The sequence below is a fragment of the Ursus maritimus genome, unplaced genomic scaffold, assembly GCF_017311325.1.
Source record: "Ursus maritimus isolate PB19 unplaced genomic scaffold, ASM1731132v1 scaffold_23, whole genome shotgun sequence".
In the NCBI taxonomy this organism is placed as follows: domain Eukaryota; kingdom Metazoa; phylum Chordata; class Mammalia; order Carnivora; family Ursidae; genus Ursus; species Ursus maritimus.
Window position 1 is genome coordinate 19,886,320 of NW_024424786.1, and position 27,923 is coordinate 19,914,242.

At 45.0% G+C, this 27,923-nt stretch overlaps 3 long non-coding RNA genes across 8 annotated transcripts; 2 read left to right on the forward strand and 1 right to left on the reverse strand.

The window, feature by feature from the left end:
• Positions 1 to 558: 558 nt before the first annotated feature.
• On the forward strand, positions 559 to 5,934 carry LOC103659330. Its single transcript, XR_567461.2, has 3 exons — positions 559 to 818; positions 966 to 1,080; positions 5,154 to 5,934. It is a non-coding gene; the product is annotated as an uncharacterized LOC103659330 (long non-coding RNA).
• Positions 5,935 to 6,548: 614 nt separating this feature from the next.
• Positions 6,549 to 20,151, forward strand: LOC103659331. Of its 5 annotated transcripts, none has more exons than XR_005837078.1 (5): positions 6,549 to 6,780; positions 7,872 to 8,052; positions 10,623 to 10,777; positions 13,987 to 16,488; positions 19,797 to 20,151. It is a non-coding gene; the product is annotated as an uncharacterized LOC103659331 (long non-coding RNA). The 5 variants fall into 5 exon arrangements; XR_005837080.1 differs by lacking the exon at positions 19,797 to 20,151 and adding an exon at positions 16,795 to 17,651; XR_005837079.1 differs by lacking the exon at positions 19,797 to 20,151 and having other exon boundaries at positions 13,987 to 15,410; positions 16,216 to 17,651.
• Positions 20,152 to 24,196: 4,045 nt separating this feature from the next.
• LOC103659332 lies at positions 24,197 to 27,342 on the reverse strand. Of its 2 annotated transcripts, XR_567465.2 has the most exons (3): positions 27,033 to 27,342; positions 26,324 to 26,523; positions 24,197 to 25,434 (listed from the first exon to the last, which is right to left on the reverse strand). It is a non-coding gene; the product is annotated as an uncharacterized LOC103659332 (long non-coding RNA). The 2 variants fall into 2 exon arrangements; XR_567464.2 differs by lacking the exon at positions 27,033 to 27,342 and having other exon boundaries at positions 26,324 to 26,966.
• Positions 27,343 to 27,923: the final 581 nt, after the last annotated feature.

The window sequence follows — 27,923 nt, forward strand, 5'->3', positions numbered from 1 at the left end:
CTGCACGCAGACACGTGCCCCTTGCCACCCACACCTCCCTCCCCAGAGGGAGGACTTGTCGATGGGATGCTTGCACAGGCTTCATTCCTCTGGACGGGGCCAGAGCAGGCCAGGAACCCCCATTGGACCTCTGCTTTTCCTCCCTGACTCCCATGTGTCGCTTTGTGCTAACTCGGGCGCAGCAGAAAGGCCAGTTTGACTCTGGCTGGGAGAGAGAAGGCATCCCCAACCTTCGCTTTTGCCTCAGCTCCAGATCAGATGCTCTCATCTCCCCTCTGTCCTCAGAGCCGCTGTTTCCGCAGCAGACCTGGGTGAGCTGGGCAGTTTTATGATGACATAAAAAAAAAAAATTCTTTCCTGCAAGAAGTTTGAGAGTCATGACCAACTCTGGCCATCTCATTATGAAAGCTCTTCCTGCCTAGGGAGAGACACTTTGTTCTCAAAACGCATTAAAAAGAGTGGACAGAATAGGGGAAGGAGGCCCAAGTTGAAAGGCACAGCCTGTCCCCCACCACATCCCCCCTTCTCTGCACAGGCTTTTGGGGGCAGCACCGAAGGGCGACAGCAGTCATTGTCAAAGCGTGGGTCTGACCTCCGGCCACAGTCACCTCCATTTCTGTTTTTCTGCCCTTGCCCTCCTTCCTCTTTTCATTTTCATTTTCTTGCTTCCTATTTCTCTCTTCCGCACACACCTTCAGTCTCCCTGAGAGTTCCCCAGGTATTGCTTGGCCCCATGGGGGTGTACTCAGTGCAGAAAATACTTTGATGTGTCCTCTCGAGGCCCAGCTGACCACCTCTGCCTCCCTCTTCAACCCAAGGTAAAGTCTCTGCTTGATGCTTTGAGGTCCAGAGTCTCTGGGTACAGAGGGGTTGAACAGTGAGCCAGCACGCACATAGGAGGAGGGAAACACCTGCATGAAAGGAGCCGGGTCGATTGCTTGCTCACAGATCACCTTTCTCTCCAGCCCTGACCGCCCAGCCTCAGGCCTCCTGTGCTACCTTGACCTTGGCAATCTGATTCTGAGTGCTGGTGTTCCTGGTTTCTCCCCATATGGGACATCGGCTGAGCCTGATGTCCAGGTGAGGACCAGTCTGACAATATAATACCCATCCCATGCAGATGTTGTAAAGATTCAGTGGAATGAGGGTGCCTGGGTGGCTCAGTCATTGAGTATCTGCCTTCGGCTCAGGTCATGATCCCGGCGTTCTGGGATCGAGCCCCACATAGGGCTCGCTGCTTAGTGGGGAGTCTGCTTCTCCCTCTCCCTCTGTAACTTTCCCTGCTTGTGTTCCCTCTCTCACTGTCTCTCTCTCTCTGTCAAATAAATACATAAAATCTTAAAAAAAAAAAAAGATTCAGTGCAATGAGATCTAGAAAGGGCTTCTAACAGTATCTGGAACATAGAAATGGCTCAGTAAATATCAGCCATTATCATTATTGTTATTTTCACCAATTTCCAAATAGGTAAACATTTTCCCTTTTTCCTAAGATCCAAAAATTTCTTCAAGAAGGTTTTCATGAGAGACCACCCATTGAAGGATCTTGAATTTCCCCAAGATTGGTGGTAGGAGCCATGCGGGCTGGCTCCTACCATGGACCTCTGGGAAAGCCATACTACCTCTGCTTTTTGCAACCAGCTCAGGACTCAGGATGTTTTCTGTCCAGGAGCTGCCATCAGGCTTGGACACTGGTTAGCCACAGACACATCTGCATTAAAAGCGACTTCATTCTCAGATCCACAAACAGCACCAGCCTTCCCACTTTCCAAGGCCAGAGAAGGGTCATAAGGTCAGAACTCTGGAGAATGTTCCCCTGGCCTGAGGAGGTCCAGAGGACACTTGACTCTCCCACTCTTTGTTGAGAATCCCCAGCCCTCACATCCAATGAGCCTATGGGGCCGATAGAGTCTCCGGACGACTCAACTGCTGAGCAGGGCTGCCCGTGTGAGCAGGTGGGACTGAGGTTGGGAGAAGAGGGAAAGCAGGAACCAGAAACAGCACAAGACCAAAGAGGTGGAAACTTCTCTCTTGAGAACTTGACAATAAAGACCAAAGGAGCATGAGGGGGGTCGGGTGGCTCAGTCTGTTAGGCAGCTGCCTTCAGCTCAGGTCATGATCTCAGGGTCCTGGGATCAAGCCCCAGGTGGGCTTCCTGCTCAGCGGGGAGTCTGTTTGTCCCTCTGTCTCTCCATCCTCCTGGCTTGTGCTCTCTCTCTCTTTCTCTCTCACTCACTCTCTCTTTCAAATAAATAAATTAAATTTAAAAAAAAAAGAAATTCTGCTAACGATCCCAAAACTGCTGTTCCCACCCCCTATTTCCCCTGGGATATGGAGCCAACTTCAGGTTAGGAAAGCCTAGAAAGCAGCCCTAAGTGAGGGCGTAGGCAAGTGGGACGGAATTTGTGGCCTGCTGCTGGGGTTTAGCGCTAGGGCTCCAGTCTCCCTTCCAGGTTCCGGAGGAGTCAGGCAGGTGGGTCAGCACCACAGGGACCGTAGAAGTAAGAAGGTACAGCACAGGGCTTTGCCCTGAAGTTCGTGCCCTTTACCTCCTGGTACCCAGGGTGGTTTGCCTTCCTTGCACTCATCTCCTCATTGTTGGTAATAGCCTTTGATATTCCCTTGGGAAGCCATTTCATCCCTATTCTCACCCACCGTGCTCCACATAGAGTCCCGACCTCCAGCCTCCAGAGTAGACCATGTGACCACACCTGGCCAATCACAGCACTCTGCCTCCCTGGCCAATGAGATTGGCTCAGAGCAGAGCAGTCTCCTTAGGTAGCTGATGTGGCTGTCGCCGTCTTGTCACCACGCGGAGTGGAGACTGAAGGATGAAAAAGCGCAGAGCAAAGGGGAGAAGTAGAGGGTTCTAACGGCATCGTTGCAGTCCTAGGGTCCAGCTATGCTCAGGGTTAGCCCCTGCCCCTGGGTTTTGCATTGTGATTATCAATAAATTCCCTATTAGTTTAAATGAATTTGGTTTGGCTTTATTATCACTTTCAATCAAGGCATCCTAACTGAAGGCTAAGACAGCTGAAGAGAACCTGTTTCCAGAGCCCGCTTGCTCAATGATACAATAGCCAGTCCCTGGTGTGTTCTGAGGCCATGTTCCCATTGGCCCAGGGCCTGGGTAAGGCTCAAGCTACAGGTTCCTGACATTACCATGGGCACCGTATCAGGCTCGGGTTGGCAGACGATGAGGAGACATACAGAAAACCAGGTTCTTCCTGAGGCCTTACATCCTGCTTTCATATCTCCATCTGTCCTTGAAGGAGTTCAATAGGTTGCTACCCTTTTGGACCAGAATGGTCACACTTCACCTTAAAAAAAAAAATCTATATCTATATATTTATATTTTATCTATATCTGTATCTAAGTATATATATAAACTCTTCTTTGCGTGTAAGAACTAAGGCAGAGAAAAGTATAAAGATGATCCTACGAGAAGGCATGTCCCTGGGATTATCAGAATGAGAACCCCAAACCCTTTGAAACTTTTTATGACAAATAGCAAAGGCATCCGTTGCTGTTAAATCTTGCTCTACTGTTCCTTCTCACAGGCCCTAAATTTGAAGACTTAGTTGCCGTTTTTATTAGTTAAACTAGGATAACCACTGAAACAACCTACTTCCAAATGTATAATGACTCAACATAACTGAAACGTATTTCATGCTCTCCTAATAGCGTTAAATGGGAGAACAGGGCAGCTCCTTCTGTGCGGTCACTCAGGCATCCAGGCTGATGGAGGCTCTGTCACGTTCAACACGTGAGCTCCTTTCAATTTCAGGCAGCTGCATGAGCAAAGGAGGGTTGTGTGGGAGGCTTTCATGGGTCAGGCTTGAAAGTGACTCACGTAACATCTTGTTCCATTGACTAGCGTTCAGTTACGTGGCCATAGCTAAATGCACGGGAGGCTGACGTGTCATCTGTCCACGTGCCCAGGAAGGAGAGGAAAGCTTCGGCAGCCATCAGTCACTGCCCCTGCAGCTCATGTTCCTTTTCTGAATCCTGAATGGCACTTTGATCTCGTAATGTCTTTAGTTTCTTCTTGTGGATCTTTGTAATGCACCATGGGTTTGGGACTAGCCGACCAGCCCCGGAGAAGTGAATTATTTCTTCCTCGTACATCCAGCTGGCTAGTCAATGCAGATTTGTTGAATGAATAAATGAATTCACTAAGATAAAAAGAAATGGAGCCTGTGAAAGGGAATATATTGTTAATCAGACCCAGCAGTTTCAGTTAACAACTGGGGAAAGTGAGATAGAACTTATTATTTAGCCTTAGAAAGCTAATTTTCTTAGAATTTTTGCATAAATTGTCTTATTTTACCATCTGAGTTTTAATAATACATCAATAACATAAGAAAGGAAAAATTTAGGAAGTAGAAACAGATTCTCTTTCCCATTAAACTCAACTATTATCAAGTACGTCTTTGGCAGTCTTTTGTATGCTTAAGGAAACTGCATTCTTTTTATCTCTCAGGGCCTCCGATATGCGAAAAGTCCGGGGTTCTCAGCTTGTCTCCTTCATGGCTGCTGGAGCTTGGATGAGGAAATTCCTCACCAGGGCTTTTCAAGAGTATGGCTTGCGCCTGCAATACTGAGACTTACGCTCATTTTAAAAACATTTGAGGGATGCCTGGCTGGCTCAGTCAGTAGTTGGCAGTTGGGGTTATGAGTTCAAGCCCTACGTTGGGTGTGGAGAGTTCTTAAAAAAATAATAAGTAAATAAAAATTCAAAAATAATAAAATACAAGTTTCTTGTTTAGATAGATAGATAGATAGATAGATAGATAGATAGATAGATAGATGATAGATAGATAAAAACATTTGAGCATATGCTTTTCAAAGTGTTTCCATAGCCAGGGTTTTTCTAGATGCTCCTGACAACTCTGTGAAGGGGGAGGAAGTCATCATCATCCCTAGTCCCAGAAAGGTGACTGGTTCACGCCCTAAGGTGGGTGCAGAGCTAGGCTAGCCCCCAGTTCCTCTGCCTTTCTACTAACCCATCTCCTGAAGGAGTGCTGCTTTATTCATCTCTGATAAATCCCCCCTCCCCTCCTTCCTCCTGTTTTCTATTTCAGATAAGAAACGGGGCGGGGGGGGGGGAGACAAAAGGTCAAGATCAAGATTAAGATGTATCTCTTTTCCTCTAGTCAACAGATTCTGTTTCCAACACGGAAGGCGGTCCACCAGCAAGAGATGAGTGAACTGTCCGTTCAACTTCCTCCCCACCTTATTTGTCAACAAGAAACGTGCATGGATTTTCCTCATTGTCAGCTACGAGGCTTTCCATCATTATAGGCTGTCTTTCCAAGGAGGGGAGCCTTTCCCCTCTTAATGTTTAGAAATGGATTTTGAATGTAAGAGAGCAGGGTTTTGATTTGTTTTGTTTTTTAACGTATGCCACGGTTTCCTCACTTCTATAATCACACTTGAATCACTTGTTGGCAATGTATCACCACGGGCTTAAGGAAAGAAACCAGGTTGATTTCCACATTAACGATCCAAATAAAAAAGGCTGAGAAATGAGCCCTGAGCCACTAAGCCCACTGCAGCGTGCATAACAGGTTTACGTTTAGAAGTGGCCACGGGAAGCTTCCCTGATTGGCGAGCATAAAAATAAAGCATTTTCCTGTGGGTTATTTCTAACCTGCAGATTTTTTCCATAGCCAGATTTGCCTTGACCTCAGGGGTGAAACTTGAAACTTGAGAAAGAAATGCTTCTCACTAGCAGTTCCCATGATGCTATCAATCCCATTGTAAGACCAACAATTAATTATAACAATAAGAAAGACATTATTCATCCAGGCCTCCCTTCCTGCTCTTAAATTCATAAAACTCCCTGCCACCCGGACAGTTGATGTGTGTGTATGTGTGTGTGTGTGTACACGAGTGTGCTTAAAATAACCTGATTAAAATTATGTGTAAAATACACAGTGGAAAACTCTAAAAGGAAAAATAGAAAATAATTAAAGTAGCTATATAAGAGTGGTGATATTAATGGGAGATGGGTCTTTCACTTTACTCTCTTTTTCTAAAATAACTATATTGCAGTTTAATTATTTAACTAAAATTAATATCATTAATTCAACATAAAAAGTTTTAAGTAGTTTACTCTTCACTGTGTACTGAGTGCCTACTATGTGCAGGTTTTGTTCTGGGTTCTAGGAATACAGGGAGAATAAGACAGACACGGTTCTTTCATGGGAGTTCTAGTCAAATAGGGAAGACAGGTCATAAACAGGTAATTATATAAATTTATTAGTTAACGTATTCAACAAGTATTTATTAGACGCCAACTTTGTGCCAAAAATGTTCTGAGCACTGTGAATCAGCAGGGAACAAAGAAGGCAAAGGTCCCTGACTTCGTGGAGTTTATATTCGAATTGATTTGGATATTGATTCGGTTCTAATCAGCATGAGTATCATGGAGGGGAAGTACAGGGGACCTGACTCATCTAAAAGGTCAGAGATGACGTTCCCAAGGAAGTGACATCAAATGAAATTGGGCTTGGTTTCGCCCTCCCGGACTGAGAGAGCTCCCCCAGACAGGGCAGGAGTTCCCCTAGGTGACTACATTCCGGCAGGTGCTCTGTGTTGAGGTCTCACAGTTCCAACTGCTGTGTGCCGGAGATGTCCCCGGCCCCAGGTTGGCGGCGGAGAGGGATTTGGAACCAGATTTCACTTAGTTACCGCTGTCCATTTGCGCACCAACACTTTGTGTCCGGGAAGTCCTGATACAGAAAATAGCAAGGCCGTCCTTCCCTCCTGGTGCAGACAGTAAGTAATGGACCCTCCTGTCCCCAGATGGGAAACCCGGAGCTAAGGCGACACATCCAGCAGGAGCCAGAGGGGCCTCTGCTTCGTGGGTCGGCGGGGGGGGCGGGGGGGGGCGGGAAGCACCTGCTGGATTTCCGGTCCGCCCCTCACACTGCAGAGCAGCAGGTCACCAGCCTAAACCGCTTAATGCACATCACGCCCGGGTCTAAAATGGCGGAAGGCACTTAAATGGAACGTCCAAACTTTGTCCTCAGCCCCCAAACCACAGGTAAGGATTTAGGTCTGTGTAGTATTGATCCTGCCTCCCACCGGCACCAGGAAAAACGTCGTGAAGCCAGTCAGCTTCCCAGTGACAAGGAAGTCATTCCCCTAATCCGCTCTCACTGGACAATCAGGTTGACAAAAACCATTAAGTTTTCTGAGATTAGAAATTCACTGTCAGAGGGAGTCATGTATAGAGTTTTCCACTCCATTACACCCAGGACAATAACCAGAGGCCAAGTGACAGGAAAAGGCTGGGGTCTGTCTTTTTAAAGTTTCCTGTGTCCTTGGGTGGAGGGAAATAAATTAACAAGTGCCTCCCTTTTGTAGGACATGGGATATATATTATCTCATTAATCAACGCAACAGCCTAGGAGGGGAGTTCTGCTGATTGCATTTGTCAGAAGAATAAGCTGGGGCTCAGCAGGTGTGGGTCACTAGCTAAGAACACCCAGCTAGTTAAAGTGACATGGGGCCGAGAATCAGAATCCTTGAGCCGGAGGGTTCCAGAGGCTCATAACCTACTTTCTTCTAAGCAGAACCACTCTTTAACCATCATGGCCTGGTTCCCTCTGAAAGGTGCCACAGTTCTGGGGGCACCTGAGTGGCTTAGTTGGTTAAGCGTCCGACTCTTGATTTCGCTCCGGTCATGATCTCAGGGTCATGGGATCGAGCCCCACGTTGGGCTCCATACTCAGCTCTGAGTCTGCTTCAGGATTCTCTCTCACCCTTCCCCTCTGCCCCTCCCCCCACTCACATGTGTTCTCTCTTTTTCTCTCTAAAATAAATACATAAAATTAAAAAAATAAATAAGTTGCTATGTTCTGCAGCCACTGGATGCGAGCTGGTGCCATGGTGAGGACCACAGACTATGGCAGATTCGTGTCCACGTGTCCACTCTGCCTCTCACTGTGTGACCTGGGGAAGTTCCTTCACCTCTCTGTCTCCTTCTCCTCCATTCCTGAGATGATAACCTGATAACGCCTATCTCCTAAGAGCTCTGGGAACTAAGTAAGTTCACACATGGAAAGCATTTAGCACATTGCCTGAAACAGGCAGGTCCTGAAAGGAATCTGTGAGGAATCGGATGTGGCTGTTTCAGTCATGTTTTTCCTCTAAGTTTATAGAACCACATTACTGAAGGCTTGGGAAATAGAAAGAAGAAAAAAATCACCCATATTCATAACTACTACTATCATTATGGTATATTCCTTCCAGTATTTTTCCAATGCATTTATTTTTTTCTCCACAGACAGGAGTGTTTTTCTTTGCAGTGTCCTGTTCTTTTTCCGCTTAACGTTGTACTCAAATCATTTATTCCATTCACAGTCTTTATTTTGATAACTGTAAAATAGTCCATCATACGCATGTGCCACAATTTACTTCTTTGTTCCTCCTCTGGCTGACATTTAAGTTGTTTTCAACTTCCCACTATTATAAATAATGCTGGCATGAGCATTTCTGTACACATAGTGTTTGTACATACCTCCATCTGAACATTTGCCACACTGGACCACAATGCTCTATTTATATGGCTGGCTCCCTGAAGAAGGCTTGAAGCTTCTATCCTATTTTCCAGCTATAGCAGCTGTGGACCAAAAATAAAAAAATAAAAAAAGACTCGAAGTTTCTGGAAGGTAGGAGTAGGTTTCCTCTTCATTGTACCTCCAACATGTAGCTCTGACACTGAGTCTGTTGACTCAAAAACTTTTCCCCTGTTTTGAATTTTGGTTTTGGATATTTCTTTAGGCTACATTTCCAGAAAGGGAATTAGCTGGTTAAACTGTATGTCCTTTGGGGGGAGGTGTAGGTAGAGAAAAGGTTCAATAATCGGAGTATCACCAAATTGCTTTCCAAAAAGGTTGTACTAATTCACCTTGCTACCAGTTGGCGACTTCCCGCTGTCCATCGACTTCATGTTTTTTTGTGAACAAATGAACGGGAAAAAACCTTCTAGAGACAAAAATAGCTGAAACATTGTCGAAGAAGAGAAGAACAAGGAGGAAAGATTTGCTTTATCTGATTTTTAACACATACAAAGCCACAGTAATTAAGTGTATGTGGTATTAGTACAAGGACAGACAAATAGACCAGTGAAGTAAGACCAAGAGCCCATAAACAGACCCGTATATACACATAAATATTTGCTCTATGACAAACGTATCCTCACACAACAGTGTGGAAAGTGTTCTTCACTAAATGGTGTTGGGAAAATTAATTATCGGTAAAATGGAATTAGATCCCTACCCCACACTCTGCACAAAAAGTCAATTCCAAGTAAACTAAAACCTAAATGTGAATAGTAAAATAATAAAACCTTGAAAAAATAAAGAACAATATCTTCATGATTTCCAGGTAAGGAAAGCTTCCTTTTTTTTTTTTTTTTTAAGATTTTATTTATTTATTTGACAGAGAGAGAGACACAGCCAGGGGGAGAGGGAACACAAGCAGGGGAGTGGGAGAGGAAGAAGCAGGCTCCCAGTGGAGGAGCCTGATGTGGGGCTCGATCCCAGAATGCCTCTCAGAATGCCGGGATCACGCCCTGAGCCGAAGGCAGACGCTTAACGGCTGAGCCACCCAGGCGCCCCTAAGGAAAGGTTTCTTAAACAACGTACAAAAATATTTGATAAGTTTGACTACATTGAAATGAAAACTTCTGTTCATGTAAAAACACAATCATAAGGTGAAAAGTCAAGCCCCAGAGTGAGAGAAGCTATTTGCAACACATATCAAGGACAGAAGAATTGTATCCAGAATGTGTAGAGAAAAGGACAGATAACCCAAAAGGGGCAAAAATTTGAACAGGTATTTCCTAGACCAGAAATCCAAATAGCCAGTAAACACTCGAAAATACACTTAACATTAGTAATCAGGAAAATTCCAATTAAAACTACAATGGGATATCACTGCACAACAAACAGATGGGTTAAAATTTGAAATCCGATAAAACAAAGTGTTGGTAAAAATGTAGAACAATAAAAACTTTCTTCCACTGCTGATGGAAATGTAACACAAGCACCTTAGAGAACTGGCGTTGTCCAGGAAAGGTGTTACGGGGCCACACTCTATAACACAGTAATGCCACTCAAAAGCATGCATTCTAGATCATGCATCAACACAATTTTTCTGTAAAAGACCAACAAGTAAAACGTCTCTGCCACATCTATTCAACTCTACTAAGCATTGAAGCAGCCACATAGAGTACATAAAGAAATTGGCACGGCTGAGTGCCAATAAAACTTTATTTATGGACATGGAAATGAGAATTTCACATGATTTACATGTGTCATGAAATATTATTCTTCTTTGAATTTTTTTCAACCGTTTAAAAATGTCAACGCATTCTCAGCTCACGGACCATACAAAAGCAGGTGGTGGGCCAAGTTTGGTTCGTGGGCTACAGTTTGCCAACTTCAGCTTTCCAGTGCTACTCAAGGGGCGGTCCAGAATCGGCAGCCTCATTAACACCTAAAAATTTGTTGGAAATGAAAATGCATGGGCACCACCCTAGACTTGCTGAATCCAAATCTTTAGGGATGAGGACCAGGAATCTGCATTTTAACAGGCTCATTTTCATGCAGGCTGAAGTTTTAGAATCACAGCTGCGGAGGCTCATATGTGCGTGTGCAAGGATTTACATACAAGGATGTTCAGAGCAGCATTATGTGTAATAACCTCAACCTGAAAAGAACCCAAATGTCCAGGAACTGTAAAATGTCCCAAAGCAGCAAAATAGGTAAGTGGAATAATATTCAGGAATGAACATGGACAAACTAGAGTCTTGTGCAAGATGAATAAACACTAAAATGATAACATGGAACTTGGAAAAACAAATCCAGAGACAAAAGAATATAGACTCTATGATTCTGTACAATAAAAAGTTCAAAAACAGGCAAACTAAGTTATACCGTTTGGGAGTGAATCCCTAAGTGACTGTACAGTCAAGTGAGGCGAGGAAGTTATTAAAGTCAGGATCATGATCTTTGAGGGGGGGAAAGAAGGCAGCGTGTTTAGGAACAGACACACGAGAGGCTTCTCCGGGGCTGGCAATGTCCTATTTCTTGACCTGGGTGATTGCTGTGAGTGTATTCACTTTATGATAATTTGTTAAAGTGTGCATTTATGTTTTGTGCACTTTTCTGTAGGTGCGATGGGTTTCATGATAAAAACGAAAATTAAAAAGAAAAGTAAGTGTCAGGAATGGTGACTTTCTGAGCTAGCCCTGTGAGTGTGGAACCTGCCAGATCCACTTCACACCTTGACTTCCCGCTTGGCCGATTCCCTGTAGCCCACCCAACTGCAAGTTGCAAATTTATAGGCCAACTGAGCCCAGATGGTTTCCTGTGATAGCTGCTAGGGGCATAATAATGAATACACGTCTCCCCACACGTTCCTGAATGCATTTTGGCAGGATTTTTACTGCAGGCAGTAAAACCTTGTTACAAAGTCCCTCACTGTCTCAGGGGCTTGGCCACATTGTGGTTGAGCCATATCGCCTCTTGTTACAGGCAGCCCATCATCGTTGTCCCACATAGCATCCTTGAGGGCTGGCTTTCTCTCTGTTGTCCTACGAGGCTGTTTGATTGATTGTTACTAATAATCATTGCATTTCAGAAACCCGGATTCCTGTCCTCACAGCTGGAACTTCCTCTATGCACTAATTGGAAAAACATCCTCCGGGAAATGGGGCATCTTTATTGACTCAGTCTTTGGCGATGACTATGTCAACTGGCAAGATGAAGTTTATAGCAGGGAAGTGAAGGCTCTGAAACCCTCCAGTGCACTGAGGTCCCAGGCCTCAGTCCAAGAAGCCACACTGACTTGACCCAATCCCCATATGGAAAACACTAAGGGTCACATTAGGGAAGGGCTAGCTTGAGAGGCTGGGGTCAATCCATAAGTTCAAGAGCCAACCCAGCTAGAGGTCTCCCAATTTTCTTCCCTTTCTTCCTCATTAACGGTATCCCTGAATATTAGCTGCATAATAAAGACTACATTTCCCAGATTCCCTTGCAATTAGATAAAGTCACACGAGGAAATTATGACTAACTAGAAAGCAAGCAGAAGGGGTATATGGAATTTCCATGACGGGTCCTTAGAAAAGGGTATGCGTCCTTCTTTTCCCTTCCTTTCCTTGCTTTTGGCTGGAATGTGGCTGGAGATTTAGCAGCCATTTTGAACAATGAGGTGACTTTGGAAATGGGGTCCATGCCAATGGATAGAAAAGCACTGTACCTTCCTGGACTCTTGCAAAAGAGAAAATTTAAATCTTGGTTAAGCCATTGCTTTGGGAGATTTTCTGTCACTTGTAGTTGAAACTAATCTTAACTGATAATAACTGCATTTTTTATAATGGTAGAGAAGCAGAAGCAACCTCAGTGGCCCTTAAGAAGGGATTGGTTAAATTCGTTCACTCATTCGCTTACTCATTCATCACATTTTAAATGACTGCTTACCACATATCTGGCTCTGTTCTAAGCATTGGGGATATAGTGGTTAAAAAAAAAATTATTGTCTCTGCCCTCAAGAACTTTGTTAGAAGAGGAAGCAAGAGGCATAAATAAATGGACAACTAAAATATAGTTTAATTAGTGGAACCATAGAGGCTGAGAGTTTAAAAAAATATTTTAATGAGATAAAGAAAATGTTCATGGCCTCTTGCTAAAAGCAGTAGGTTATTCAAGATCATACATGGTAAGTCTAATTTGTAAAACAGCATCTATATTTGCACCGAGAAAGAACAAAACTGATGTACAATTAGTCTGAACACCTTGAACTGCATTTAGCAAGCAAAAAAGAAAAAGTTAATGAATGTAAGATTTTATTTCAAGGTGGAGGGACTATTTTTTTCCTTTGTATTTTTATTTTTACATTTTTTAAAGATTTATTTATTTGAGAGAGAGAGCGTGAGTGGAGGGAGGGGCAGAGGGAAAGAGAGAGTCTCAAGCAGACTCCCTGCTGAGCACAGAGCCTGACTTGGGGCTCGATCCCACGACCCTGAGGTCATGCCCTGAGCCGAAATCCAGAGTGAGCCACTTAACCACCTGAGCCACCCAGGTGCTCCAGCCTCAGTATTTTTATATGCTTTCCAAATGTTACCCCCATAATATGTATTACTTTTGTACTAAGGAAAAAATATCAACGTGAGCAATGTGCATTAGGAAGTTTAGAATCAAGATGAAATGTGCACAGGGTCATGATTTCAGTAAGATTGCAAACTAAGTTGTGCTAACCAGTCTTAAAGAGAAACTCAAGTCTGAGGTCTGAGGTTGGCCTCTCCCTAGGGGGAGGACACTGGAAGGGTCTGGTTCTCTGCCCCATGCCCCGTCTGGAAGCATGCAGGGAAGTTTGCCCAGGGCTTTGTTCTACATTTTTAGTGGGGCAGGACCCACTGCAGCCAAGTTATTAAGCACTAGCCCTATCACTTCTCTTCCCATGGCTCCTCTCTGCTGGGCCTCTTGCCCAACCATTAAAGCAGCTGTTGTTGTTTTGTAGAGGCTAATTAACTCCACACTGCATGAAGCCAGACGCTAATTGGCCCACTCACTTAATCAACTTTAATGTCTCTCTTCTGGTGGACCCGGCTGCTGCTTTTTGTTCCCCCGATCACCCACAAATGCAGAGCCTGAGAAGTGGCATTAATGGCCTCCGGTGGGCAAAAGCAGCCTTAACCCTGTCCCCTCCCACAGGGCAGGGGCAGAGGATCATTGTGACTGTCAGGTCAGTGGACGTGCTCTTAAGTTCCTGATCCCTGGAGCGTCTTGGGACCTGAGCTTATTGCTTCTTTTCCAAACATTGCACGATGAGATGAGTCATCAGATGGTTGGTTCCTCAAGAGAATTGGCCTCATCTCTGTCTGTTGCTGACACATATTTAAGGCTCTAAAACCTAACTAACTTACACAATTATTGCAACTACATTTTCCTGGTGTCTTTCGTGTCGCAGGTGCTGTGGCCAGTCCTTTCCAATGCAACATGAACAAACGTGGCTCAGGGTCAGTAAGCGACATGTACTCTTAACCGAATGAAGAAGAAGCATCACTCATCCCCATTTGTCAGATGAAGAAACTGAGGCAATTATAATATTTACAAATGTGATTGCAGTGAACATGTATGGCATTCCAATCACAGCCCAAAAAGATGGAGACCAAGAATTATTATAATCCCCATTTTGGGGAGCACTAGAAACTTCCGGAAAGAAAAGTGACTTTCCTAAGGTCACAGAGTGTGATTGACAGAATAATCCCCCTCCCACCTCCTAAGATAGGTATATCTTAATTCCCAGAACCTGTGAATATGTTCCCTTACAGGGCAAAATGACTTTGCTGATGGATTAAGTTAAGATAGAGAGACGAGGAAGTTATTCTAGATTATTTAGTTGGGCCTAGTATAATCACAGAGTTTCTTATAAGAGGGAGACAGGAGGCTAAGAATCAGAGAGAGAAGATGTGAGAATAGCAGAGGTCAGACAGGAGAGAAGATGCTACATTGCTGACTTCAAAGACAGAGGAAGGGGCCATAAGCCAAGGATTGCAAGCAGCACCGGGAAGCTGGAAAAGGGAAGGAAATGGATTCTGCCCTGAAGCCTCCAGAAAGCAACATGGCCTTGCCAGCACCTTGACCATAGACGTCTGACCTCTAGGACTGTCAGAGAACACATCCATGGTGTTTTAAGTCACTAAGTCTGTGGTAATTTGTTACAGCGGGCATAGGAAACAGATACGCACTCTTAGAAGCATTAAAGGGCTCGAATTTAGGCGTCATGACACGAAATCCCTTTCTGACTGAATTGACAAGATTTCCGCCCACCTGATCAATACGTGCTGATTTGGAATGCTAGCCTCCCTCAAGATGAGGACAAACTGTGCATGTGGGTCTGTGGGCCTGGCCTCTCCTTCAGCCCAGCAGGGCCTCTGCCCCTTTCCCAGTCCATTCCACCCTCTTTTCCTTCCTCAAGTATCTGAAACCCTGCTGCACAATACACGTCATCTGGCAGAAGCCACGGCTCTGTCTCCAGCCGCAGATCAGTGCCGCCCAAGGCAGAATGTGTCACAGAGCTTGCGGGAGTTTGGTGGTCGGGACCCCTTGGAGCAGCATGGTTGGGCTCTGGTGTTCGAATTCTACCCACCCCCCTTACTTTCAGTGTGCCTCCGTGTCATCTGTCACTAAAAGGGGTGTTGTGAGGATGAAATGACACAATCCACCTGTCATGCTTCGTACAATATCCGGCAATGATAAATACTCAATGCAAACTGAGCTCCCGGCTGGCAGAACCCCGAGGCTCGCTCCTCGGGCAGCGGTTCTCAGACTGTGGCATGCATCAGATTCACCTGGAAGGGATGGGGCCCCACTTCCAGAGTTTCTGATTCAGTAAGTCTGGGGTGGGACCTGAGAATCTGCATGCTAACACACGTCCAGGCAGATGGGGATGTTGCTGTGCCAGGGAACATACTTTGAGAACCACCGATGTAAAACACAGAGGCAAAGGATATGCTTTCTACGCTGTTTCCCCCAGTGCCCAGCACAATGCCTGGCACAGAACAGACATGCAGCAAATATCTGTGGAATGAATACATTTCTTTTCCACTGTCTTCCTGAGGCTTTAAATGTCCAGGAGGCTGCCCTTCTCCATAAAAGAATTCCATTCTCTATCTTTTTTATCGCCATCATATTTACTACAACTTGGTGCTGACAATCTCCTCTTCATAGACTCCCTGTTTTCCCCTTGAATACCCTCCATTTCCCCAGCGAGCGTCTCTCCCCTGGATCTCAACCTTTTCCATTAACTCCATGCACTGCACAGCCTGTTCCAGGACATCAAACTTTAATTTAAACAGAAAATAATCAATAAGCTTAGCAAATTGCCCATGGCAACCTCTGCTGAGTGAATCAAAGGGTTTTATAGGTAATTTAAAGGGTGTCCTCACTCATCCCTCAAGGTAAAGCTGTGCACATTGACAAGAGCTCTTTTCCACTCTGGCCCAGGATGCTCTGGAAGAAAATGGAAGAGAAAAGACCGAGGGTTGGGGTTGGGAGTGGTTGGACCAGGAAGGAAAGGTCTGCCATTTAGGATTAAAAGCTTCTAAGAAAAAAAGTGCTGACATCTGATATTGAATTCGATGCGAGAAAGAGTTCTGGTTTTGTTTTTGTTTTTGTTTTGTTGTTTTTGTGACAGGCGACAGAAACAGTCTCGGGATAACTTCAGGAGATAAAAGTGCTGTCAGGCTAGGAGGTGTAATCGACAAAAAAGGCTAAATTGCTGGGTCTCAGAAATATTCGAAACCGGAGTTTGCTCTCTTGAAGGTGTTGTTGGGGATGCGCCTGCATTTCCATCCAGGATTCGTATTCCGAGAGAGCATCTGAGCAGCCTGACTGGGTCACGTGACCCTCCACCCGTTGGACAGTTCCACTACGAAAGGAAGAGCTAATTCTGCGAAGAAAAGCCAAGGTAGAGAAACTAAAGAAGGGAACGGGGAAAGCTGGGCTGGCAAAAACAGGTTTCCCCTAGAGAACTTTGTGTTTACTTATCTTTGTGGTTTTGACTTATCGTTTTCTCCAAACAAGAGTGGCCAGTCTAGCCATGTTGATGAGATTCTGGGGCCTGGGCAGGACTTTGAAGGGCCATCCAGTGCCTGGCCTGGTTATCTATACAAGCCAGAGAGCTGTCTATCCTTTTCTGAGAATCTCCCCAGACTCCTCTGAGAAGATTGTCCAACTCTTAAATCCTTACAAACAAGACAGTTCTCTCTTCCAGGGTGATATTGAATATTTGACAACCAGCACACCATGGGAACGGGCTAACCAAAACTGTCACAGCAGGAAACAACCCATAAGACCAAACAGATCCCTGCCAACTGACCACCAGTCCAGCATCTCCTTAACCTAAGTGGGGCATTGAAAGCCTGTTCTGATCTCCACAAGGGATGCCCAGAACAGCTCCTCATTCCTTGGGAGAAGTACTGGGGTCTTCTTTCCTGAGTTTCCCAGACCTGTGGCTTTGGCAGGGACTCCAGGAGTTGATGTGGCTAACGTAGGATGGATGTTGCCTTCTTAGAGAGCTATACTTCAGTGCCATGCAGTCTGCTCCTTCCTCCTGTTTATTAAACTCTGAGGCCATTCTGCCTGAGTTCGAAACGCAGCTCTGCTACCTCCCAGCTCTGTGACCTCCAACAAGTGATTTACCGTCTCTGAGCCTACCTTTTCATTTGTAACAAGGAGATAATAATAGACCCCGCCTTATAAAGTTGTAAGAATTACATGAATTAAAGCTTTGAGGTGCTTAACATTGTACCTTGTTCATAGCTGACACCCAGCAAATGCTGGCTGTTGTTGTAACTACATTATTAACTTTCGTCTTCTGAAAACATCAAGGGCACAGTATCCTTGGAAACCATGTGTTCAATCCCTTCCTTGGACAGAAGGGACAGTGAGGCCCTGGAGGGTAGTCATTTGCACAAGGCCACACAGCCAGTTGGTAGAGCACTGTGACTGTGACCCAGCCTGTGGCAGTTGAATGGGTAACATCTGTGCATAGTGGTCTATGGACCCCGTAGACCAAGAAGATAGTGACTTCTAGGGGTGGCATTGAAGGTCTGGGAGATCTGAGCATGGAACCTGCCTCGTCATTGGCTGTGAATTGCACCTAGCTGTCCCAGAACCTCCTTCCACCCCTGGTCAGGGCGGGGGGTAGCAGGGAAGGCAAAATAGAGAGTGGAGGACTCCAGGGAAGCAAGTCAGAGAATCTGGCTTTTGTCTGTAACTTGGCTTTCTGCTAGCTCCATCCTGCTGGGAGTGGCTGGCATTTCCGCCTGCCTTTATTCATCTCAAAGTATTTTTACATATCCTATCATTTCATTTAATCTCCACTCCACCCTGTGAACTAATTATTATTAGTAGTCCATTTGAGAAATGAGACAGAGGTTAAATGACTTGTACCTCATCCTTTTTTTAAAAAAAATTATTATGGAAAGTTTCAAACATGTATAAAAGAAAACGAAAATAGGATCACAAACCTCCATTTTCTATTCACAGCTTCAACAGTTATCCGCACACGGCCATTCTTGTTTTATCTATGTACCCCCACCCCAACATTGTTCCCCCTCCACTGTAAAGCAAATTCCAGACATCGTAACATCTCATCCATAAATATACCACCAAATGATAAGGACTCTTTTAAAAAGATAAACAGAGTACAGTAATTCTTTTATAATATCAAGTAGCTGTTCCTCTTTTATGGTTTTTTTTTTTTTTTTTTTTTTTAAGAAAGAGAGGGCGAGAACGGGGTGGGGAGAGGGAGAAGGGAGAGAGGGAGAGAGAATCTTAAGCAGGCTCCACACCTAATGCAGAGCCCAACTCAGGGCTCGATCTGACGACTATGAAATCATGACCCGAACCAAAATCAAGAGTTGGACACTTAACTGACTGAGCCACCCAGGAGCCCCTTCTTTTATGGTTTTTATAAAATACCTTAATTCTTTTCTTAGAAAAGCAGTCATTTCTTTTTTACTCAACTTAGTACCATAAACATTTTACCATGTTGTTAAATATTCTTCTAAAATGTAGTATTTAAGCATGCATGATATAATGAATCAGTTAATTTATTGAGTCAATCATGTTTTCAGGTTTAGATTATTTCCAAATTTTTACTATTTAAAAGTACTTCCAATGAACATCTGTGGTAGACTCTAGGTGTCTCCAAATATCCGTATTCCCTCATTCTTTAGACTAGAACCCCAATTTTATTTGGGGTGACAAAAGATAAGCTAAAAAATTTCATTTCCTAGCCTCTCTTGCAATTAACCGAGGCCAAGTGAGATCTAAGTAGGCATTTCGTGGGGTTTCTGGGAAGGCTGCTGGGAGGAAACTGACCTGGCTGGAAAGAGCTCCATTTTTGCGCTCCTCCCCTTCCTCCTTCCTACTGCCTGGAACACAGGTAGAGCTGCTGGTGGTCCAACGCCATCTTGAACCATTCAAGTGGAAGATACACTCTAAGGTGATAGAGCAGAAGAAAAGCAAGCTGGGTCTCTGATGACCCCCAAGTCAGAGGTCTGTTTACTTCCAGACCTCCCATGGGCGACAAAGTAATAACTCTTTTATTTGAGCAGCTGTAAGAGTTTATCATTTAATGGGACAGGGGAGCAGAGTGATGAGAAGCCTTGAGGCTGGCACGTGGTGGTCCTGACACAGAACGGCAAGAACATGCTGTGGCTGGAGCAGAGTTCTAGAGTGGAACAGGGGCAGGTATGAGGTTGGAGAGGCCATGGTGAAGACACCCATTCTAAGTGTCCTATGTGCCTCATGATGGCATGAACCTTCTCAAATTACTCTGAGAGGGTTCCGTGACAGTGTCACCACAGTGCCCGCCACATGGTAAGCATTTACTATGTGGTAGTTACGTGTTGTCGTTATTAATGACAGGGCGAGAGTGTTGAAAGAGAATGGGACAAGGAGTCAGAAAAGTAGGGCTCCATTACCGGTTTGGGAAGTTACCAATCTCAAGACACCAGCCAAGTATCCTTGCTTCTCGTGATGTCAGTTGCGTCATAGGTAAAATGGGGTTGCGGAAATGTAAGACCAGGTAAATAGCTGCTGAATTTATGGGAGCCTCAAGGCCCCTGCTCAGGCGGAATATTGAATACGTCAAACATGCCCAGGAGACGTGAGTGGAGTGACTGTGGTGGAAGAGGACGTGGGGGCCCTGAATACTATTGCTACTGGTTGGGTCTTCTCCTCTTCCTTACCATGGTGATTCCTCAGGGGGCTTCTCCAGGCGCTGCAGAAAACCACTAGACTGAAGCTGAACGTCACGAGTCACCAGGGAAACACAAATCAAAACCACAATGAGACCGAGCGTGGAGGATTTTGAGGGCAGTGAAACTACTCTGCACGATACTACACGTGTCATTGTACATTCGTCAAAACCCAGAAGACATACAACACGAAGAGTGAGCGCTCATGGAAACCATGGACTGTGAGTGATAACGGTGCGTCTGTGTACGGTCGTCAATCGCGAGAACGTACCAGCGTGGCGGGGGACGTCGTGGTGGGGAAGGTTGTGCACGTGTGGGGACAGGAGGTCGACGGCAACACTCTGGACCTTCCGCTCGATTTTGCTGTGAACCTGAAACGGCTTTAAAAAATTAAAAATTAAATGAAAGCATTTAAGTGTATAATTCAAAAAACTTTTTTAAGAAGCAAAATGAGCTACCACTTCATACCTACTGGGTGGCTATCATTTTTCTTTTTTTAAACAAGACAGAACAAATGGTGGAAAATAACAAGGGTTAGCAAGGATGTACTAAGGGTAGTAGATACATGCAATGCAATATTATCCATCAATAAAATGAAATGAAGTCGTGACCCATGCAACAGCATGGACAAACCTCAAAAGCATGAGGCTAAGTGAGAGGAGCCTGGTGCCAAAGGTTCCATCTTCCATTTCCATGGACGCTCCTGAGCAGGCAGATCCATGGAACAGAAAGCAGAGAACAGTGGTTGCCAGGAGCTGGAGGGAGGGGAAGACTGAGGAGTGACTGCTTAATGGGGCTAGGGCTTCCGCTGGAGTGATGAAAACGTCTTAGTACTAGATGGAGGTGATGGTTACATAACATGGCAAATGTACTAAATGTCTCTGAATTGTACACTGAAAATGGTTAATTTTATGTTATGCAAATTGTACCTCAGTTTTAAAACACCAGACTAAGAGCTCTCTAAATTCTTTCCAGTTCCAATGCTCTTGCTGTCCTGCCCCGTGGCTACGTGTTATCTGTAATTTTGAAGCAGGTTGGTGCATGCTAGGACCCAAGAAGGGTACCAATAGCCCTTATCATCATTATCCCCTGAGCCCTGAGGAGGGCTCTGAGGGGGAAAAAGCACCCAGGAAAGGTAAGTTTCAGAAGGATCAGTACAGAAAACGTCAGAGCATGAAACACAAACAAAATATGAATATAACATAAACAGGGGTGGAGGGTGATAGGTACCCTGATGGAAGATTCCTGAATTTGCCAGATTATCTCTGGGAGTAATGGAGATAATTATGCAGTTGGAGGGTTAAGTAGGGAGCTATTCTTATTCAAAGCCAAAGGGTTGGGCTCTTCATTGCTTATAAAGGTTGAAAGAAAAGACCCTCCAGGGATTCAAGGGTCTGCAGAAGGATCGGCAGAGAATTCTAGACCTGTGCTGTCCAGTAGGGTTGTCACTAGCCACACGTAGCTATTGAGGACTTGAAATGTGGGTACTCCGAATTGAGATGTGCTGTAGTATAAAATACATACCAGACTTGGAAGACTTCATTAAAAAAAAAAAAAGAATGTAAATATCTGATTAGTCATTTTCATATTGTCTATGGCAAAATGATCATGTTTTAGATATATTGGATAAAATAAATACTCTATTAAAATTAATCTCACCTGCTTTTTTTTTTTTTACTTTTTAAATGTGGCTACTAGAAATTTTTAAATTATGTATATGGCATTATACTTTGCTTGGACAGCACTGCTCAGTGGACCATTGTATTACTCCTCCAGGGCAGAAGCGGCGCTGTCCAGGGTCTCTTGGCAGAGACCGCCCAGCCTAAAGCGCCATCTGGGCATTCAAGCTCCCCAAATAACTGCTGGGGAAATGTGGGCACGTCTTATCCCAACACGGCACAACAAACAGAACCCATTAAGCAAAGCAAATTTTGCTTGTGGCCTGGATACAAACACAGGTGCAGCGAAAGCTTCAAGTCTTTTTAAGCAATTCCATTTTCTCAAAAGGATGGTATGGCCATAGGCATAGTGTCAGGGCAGGAGGGAGGTCCTGGCATGCCCTTCCCCAGCATCTCAATATGTCTCTCAGAGTTCCAGAGGGTTGATGGAATAGCATTTTTGAAATCGGCCAGGAAAATTGTGAAATGCTTATTTGATGGCAGGGTAAAAATAGTACATTTTTCTATCAAGACAGAAAATAAGAACAAAGATCCATCTAGCCAGTCCCTTACACCGCCATTTTAGTCACAGTCGGCCTGTGCTTTTGGCTGTGTTACAAAATGAAATAAATCCCTTCATAATCCCTCACACTGGTTCCAAAAAAAAGTATTTTCACAAGCACCAGAGCAGACCCTTTGGGCATTTCTTCCCACAAATGCTCATCTCTGCTCAAACCTCTTCCCCACCCCACCCCCCACCCCCATCACATCCTTTTCCAATATGGTGAACTGAAATGATTCTAGCTCTGGTTCTGTCAAATGGGGACAGGAAGTGGGGGAATATAGGGAGTGGTCCAAAAAGGAATCCCTCTCGCAAGCTCAATACCCTCCCCAAACTCTCCATGATCCTTCCCAGGTCACTCACCTTTGTTGGTTTCTTCTTCCAACCAACACATCGAATTTCCCTTTTTCTGCCTGGCAACATCGTCCCGCATTGAGGTTATCTAACACTTCACGCAGTTCTTAGGGTCTTCGAGCAGCATGACCCTCCCCCTTTGCCCTCACCCCCATACCTAGCTCAGTACAACTTCATGTAACACTCAATAAATATTTGTTGAATGACTGAATGAAGTTGAATCTGGTATTTGCCAACTCCGATAAAATAGAGGAAATCGATGTCAGCTTTTCTAGCTAGCTAGAGAAACAGAACAGCTATATAAAATGATCTGAAGGAGGCTGTTGTAACAATGGACTGTAAATACGGGGTGAATGCTGCATCTATAAAGACCAAATTCTAACAGTGGTCTGGAAGAGCCAAGAAAATCCAGCTTCTTCTTCCCGAGTATATACACAGGTGCGCGGTGTGGAATGAAATCCACTTAACTTGATTTTATGGACAGTGATTCATGCAAACTCAGTTCCAAACTGCTCAGCACGGCTCAGTTAAATAAATTACAGCAGGAGTAAGCCAGCCAGCAGTAAAGGCAAAAGACAGAAAATAAACTTGAGGTTGAGGACTGAAATTTTAGGAGTGCCTGCTGTGCCAGCATCATCTTTCTTCTGGGGGTTCTGAAGGGACCTCAGTGGTCTTCAAGGTCAAGGCCCTGATTTGACTGATAGGGAAACGGAGGCCCACGGAAGACGGAGTACACGTCCAAAGTTACTTAAAGAGTGACTGGCAGAATCAGGGCTCCTGGGTCCCAGGTCAGAGCATTTCTTCATTTCATCAGGCTCCTGAATGTCTTGTTCACTGTCCTAGTGCCAGCCACATCGAAGAGACTCGATAAACATTTGTTGAATTAATGAATGACTGAATCTGCTAGGCTGGGGATAATGAGTCAGCCTAAGGGTTAGAGATGGGGAGAAGGATCGAAGATGACCTTCTAGAATAAATACCGTGTGTTTAGGGATGGAAGGGGTCCTCCCTAGAGGCTGTGTTCCAACTCCCACCTCGGGAGACACAACCAGCCCCCTACTTTGGCCTTCTTTCTGTCGTGGTGACAGACCTGCCACAGTGCTCCATCCCTCCCATTAGTGACACTCCCTGAGGATTCCAGTTCCTTCCTTCAGGACTGGGGCCTCACTGCCCAGGAATGGAGATACATCAACGAGGATGAATCGACCTCATTAACGCCTTAGCACCTACTGGCCCTGAGCACACAATAGTACTATAGTGACATCCTTGTGGTGTTCTGTGAGATACCATCAGATCCTTATAATAAATTCCCATTTCTTTTTTTCTCTAAGCTAGCTTTAATTATTTTTCTACCTTGTAACCAGGAGATCCTTACACAAAATAAAGGCTCCTAGTAACTGACATAGTGAATAGATCAATTTAAGGTATGGCAGTTTTCCAACATGGCTGCAAATTCTTTGACAATTGTCTCATCAAGAAGTGAAATCTACCTACCCTCCCCTTAAATCTGAGCAGACTTGAGACTGTCTCAACCAATAAAGTATGAGAGATACGAAGGGTATAGATGAGTCCTGAGGATAAGCCATAAAAGGCCATGCAGCTCTCACCCCATTCTTGGAGCACTGAGCTACCCCATACTGTACTGTGGACAGGCTGCATGTTGGTGTCAACAGTCCCCAGCCTGGGGAACTAGGCATATGTGAAGGAAGAAGCTTCCAGATGGCTCCAGCCCTTGCCATTCAAGTCTTCCCAATCGAAGACCCAGATATCCAGGTGCCATCCCACCATGCCCTCCCTAAACTCTTGACCTGTGGAACATACGCACAGAAGAAAAAAATCGTAATTGTTTTATGTCATTAAGTTTGGGATAGTTTGGTACACAACAATGTATAACTGGAACAGAAGTGTATAAAGGAATAAGGAAAAGGCCAAGAGTATGGAATGTTCAGCTGGTGAGTACAGAGGGGGCACCATGGAATTCCAGTTATCAGTCGGAAGACACAGGAGGCTGGTAGCCTTGGCGCAGGGACGGGGCTTGGCAAAGGTGGTTTGTTACAGAGAAACATTGTCTTCTTTGGTCTACACCTGGGCCAGCTCCGGGAGGAGGCCCTCTCGGTAAGCTGAGGAAGCTGACACAGAGAACAACCAGCCTGCTCTTTGAATGTGCTTTAGAGGTTCCAGCCACACTTTCTCAGCCACACTCCTCAGAACCATGAGCATCAGATGGGAGGGGAGGCGTTGTCGTTCTTCAAATGCTCCCATCCCTGGAACCTGAACTCTTTTGGTTGCAAGGGACAGAAATTCAACTCAACTAGCTCAACCAATATATGAACAATATATTGCAGCTTGTGATCAAAATGCAACTTTAAATTGTACTCAGAAGAGGGCGATGGCATCGCACTATCCCTGCGTGGTCCAGCAGCGCAAGGCTGCTGTTGGAATGAGGTGGGTACTGTCTTGACCATCTTCTTGTATATACTCCCGGGGCATAGTTCTCACATGCTTCAGTAAATGGGTACCTTTCTTAGGTGGCAGCTTGACATTTTGCTGTGCTGAGGCCAAGTTATACCGGCGTCTCTCCACCATCATGACCTACTAGCTCATATTCTGTCCATTAGATACAGACACCATAGTATGTATTATCTATTATCACAATCATGCTATACAACAAATAACCACAACACTTCGGTGACGTATAGCAATCCACATTCTGCTCACGAGTCTCTGGGTCAGCTGAGTGGTTTCACCGGGCTTAGTGGGATCATTCACACATCTACGCTCAACAGTAGGTTGGCTTAGGAGGCTTGGCTGATCTTGGCTGGGTGGCTCACGGATCTGGAGCTTTGGACTGGCTTTGCTTCCCATGTCTCGTTTCCCATCAAGCTAGTGCAGGCTTGTTCCCATGGTGACAGAGGAGCAAGAGGTAGAGCAAAAGGAAGCAATGTCTCTTGAGGCCTAGGCATGAGACAAGCACACCATCACTTCTACCACATTCTATGGGCCAAGGCCTATCACAAGATCAGCTCACGCCCAAGGGGTGGAGAAATAGCTTCACTTTTCCGTAGGGGGAGCTGCAAAGGCAAATTGCAAAAGGCGTGTGTCAGGAAGAATTAGAGCCATCTCTGAAATCAATTTACAGTATGACATAATTTTATATGTAAAATTTAGCAACATGCCTAGGACAGGTTTGCAGTACACGGGGATGCCAAAGTACGCAGTTGAGGATTAGTAGTACGATGGTTGAGACCTGGGAATATGTAGTCAGACGGCTGGATTCCTATTCCTACTCTGCCACTTACTAAGTGAGCTTGGGCAATATTTTTAGCCTTTCTAATCCTCAGTATCTCCGCCTAAAAAATGGGCCCAATCATAGCCATCCAGATCATTACGTTACAAAAATTAAGTGGGAACATCTACTATGAAATGCTAAACACAGTGTTTGCCATAAAATACATGTTTGGTAAATAATAAATAATAATCACTAATTTCATCATCAGGAGCCAAAGCAGGAGGTAGACTGTCTAGATCTACCCTGACACCATTGCCACTATCACTCCATTCAGCTCACCCTCAGCAAAGCCACTGAGTCCTGTTCAAGGTGGTAGGCAGATTCATGGAAGGGAAAAAAAGTATGAAGGATCAGTGCTCATACTCATTCATTCATTCATTCATTATATGTCCCTGTATGTGCTCTCCAATTTGCCTTTAAAATGCTGTAGTTTTCAAGTGTGCTGGTGTTAGCAAATAATTAAAGATGTGCCCAGAGATTCAGTCCCAAGGATTTTTAGTGCATTATTGCTGATAATAGTGAAAACCAGAAATCACAGGAGACTGACCAAATGAATTATACCTTCATATAGAGAAATACAACGTAGCCATTAAGAAGTCCCGTGTAGGATCTCTAATGACATAGGCAGATGGGGAGGAAGTATTGCTTAGAGAAAAAAGCAAGGCACTCACTGTGTGTGTAGGGTGATCGGCTGTTTCCAGTTCCCCCACATCACCTAGTGCAATTGTAGGTCCACTGTGGGGATTCGATCATTCCTTTTTGATCCTTGCTGATTCAGGAGATGGAAATTTGGGCAACCTCTTCTCCAGTGAAAATACCGTTTTCCAGATTCTGATCATTTAAATGTTTCAGTCTCTATCTTATTCGAAATCTAATCGTGAATAAACATAGGAAAAAGTGCTCAACTTCATCGATGGTCAAGAACAAGCAAATCAAAGGTATCCTGAGATACCACCGCACATTTAGCCATGGCTAAAATAAAAATACCGACACTTCCAAGTGGTGCTGAGGAAGGGGTGCGGTGGCAGCTTATGTGCACCACTTGGAAATCGGTTTGGCTGGGGCTGTAAAAATCAAATATGCACACCAGCTGTGTGCATGACCCAGCAGTTCGTTCCCAGCTGACACTCAACAGAAATGCGTGCACATATACACTGAAAGACACACACACGGGAATGTGCACGGCAGCATTTCTCATCAGAGCCCGACTGGAAACAACGCAAATGTCTGTTTATGGTAAAACTGACCACTTGTGATATAGTCATTGCTATAGAGTAATGACTCAGCACGAAAATGAATAAGGTACAAGCAACAAAGGGAAGTAGAACAAAAGAAGCCAGGTGTAAAAATATATCCCCAGGGCCCTGCTCATGTACGCACGTATACGTAGTTCCATTTACGTGAAGTTTCAACACCTAAGACTGTAGTCCTCGAGGTCAGGGTAGTGGCCAACTTTGGGAAGGATGGCGGGAGTGGTGGTTGGGGAAGAGCATGAGTGGGGCGTCTGCGGTGCTGGTAATGATCTATTCTTGATCGGGATGCTAGTCACATGCTGTGTACTTGACGAGAACTCGTTGAGCAGTATACTAATAATTTGTGGACTTTCTATGCATGGGATACGCTTTTGCAATGGACATTTTTAGATAAAATAAATTTAGGGGCACCTGGGTGGCTCAGTCAGTTGAGTGGCCACCTCTTGGTTTCAGCCCTGGTCATGATCTCAGGGTCCTGGGATCAAGCCCCACATCGGGCTCCATGCTCAGTGGGGAGTCTGCTTGTGGATTCTTTCTCTTCCTCTGCCCCTCCACTCAGCTCACACACTCTCTCTCTCTTTCTAAAATAAATAAAGAAATAAATCTTAAAAAAAATTCAATTTAACATGGCTCATACAATAAGACATGGCTTTAGAGGACTTTCTAGGAGTTGCTGTCTAACGAACTGAGATTGGCTGTGTTTGGGATTCTCTAGGGGACAAGAGACTGTCCCTCTGGGAGTGGCCTGAATCCCTGGGAGACTTGGAGTGTTGCATAAACAGCAGGAACAGTCCGGCTCCTGATGAGAGAGCCCAATCTGGCAGCAAACGCAGCCCAACGGAAACCGCAGTCACGGAATTTCTTGGAGGAGCCCGAACAAGGTGGGAGACCCACCCCGGGCGCAGGGGACGGGAGCAGGGTGGCTCATGGGGGCCCCTCCCTCTGCCTGCGTTGGAGAGAGGCAAGCATTTAGCCTGAACAAAGCCCTTCCCAGCCCCACTGAAGGAGCTGTTTGTTT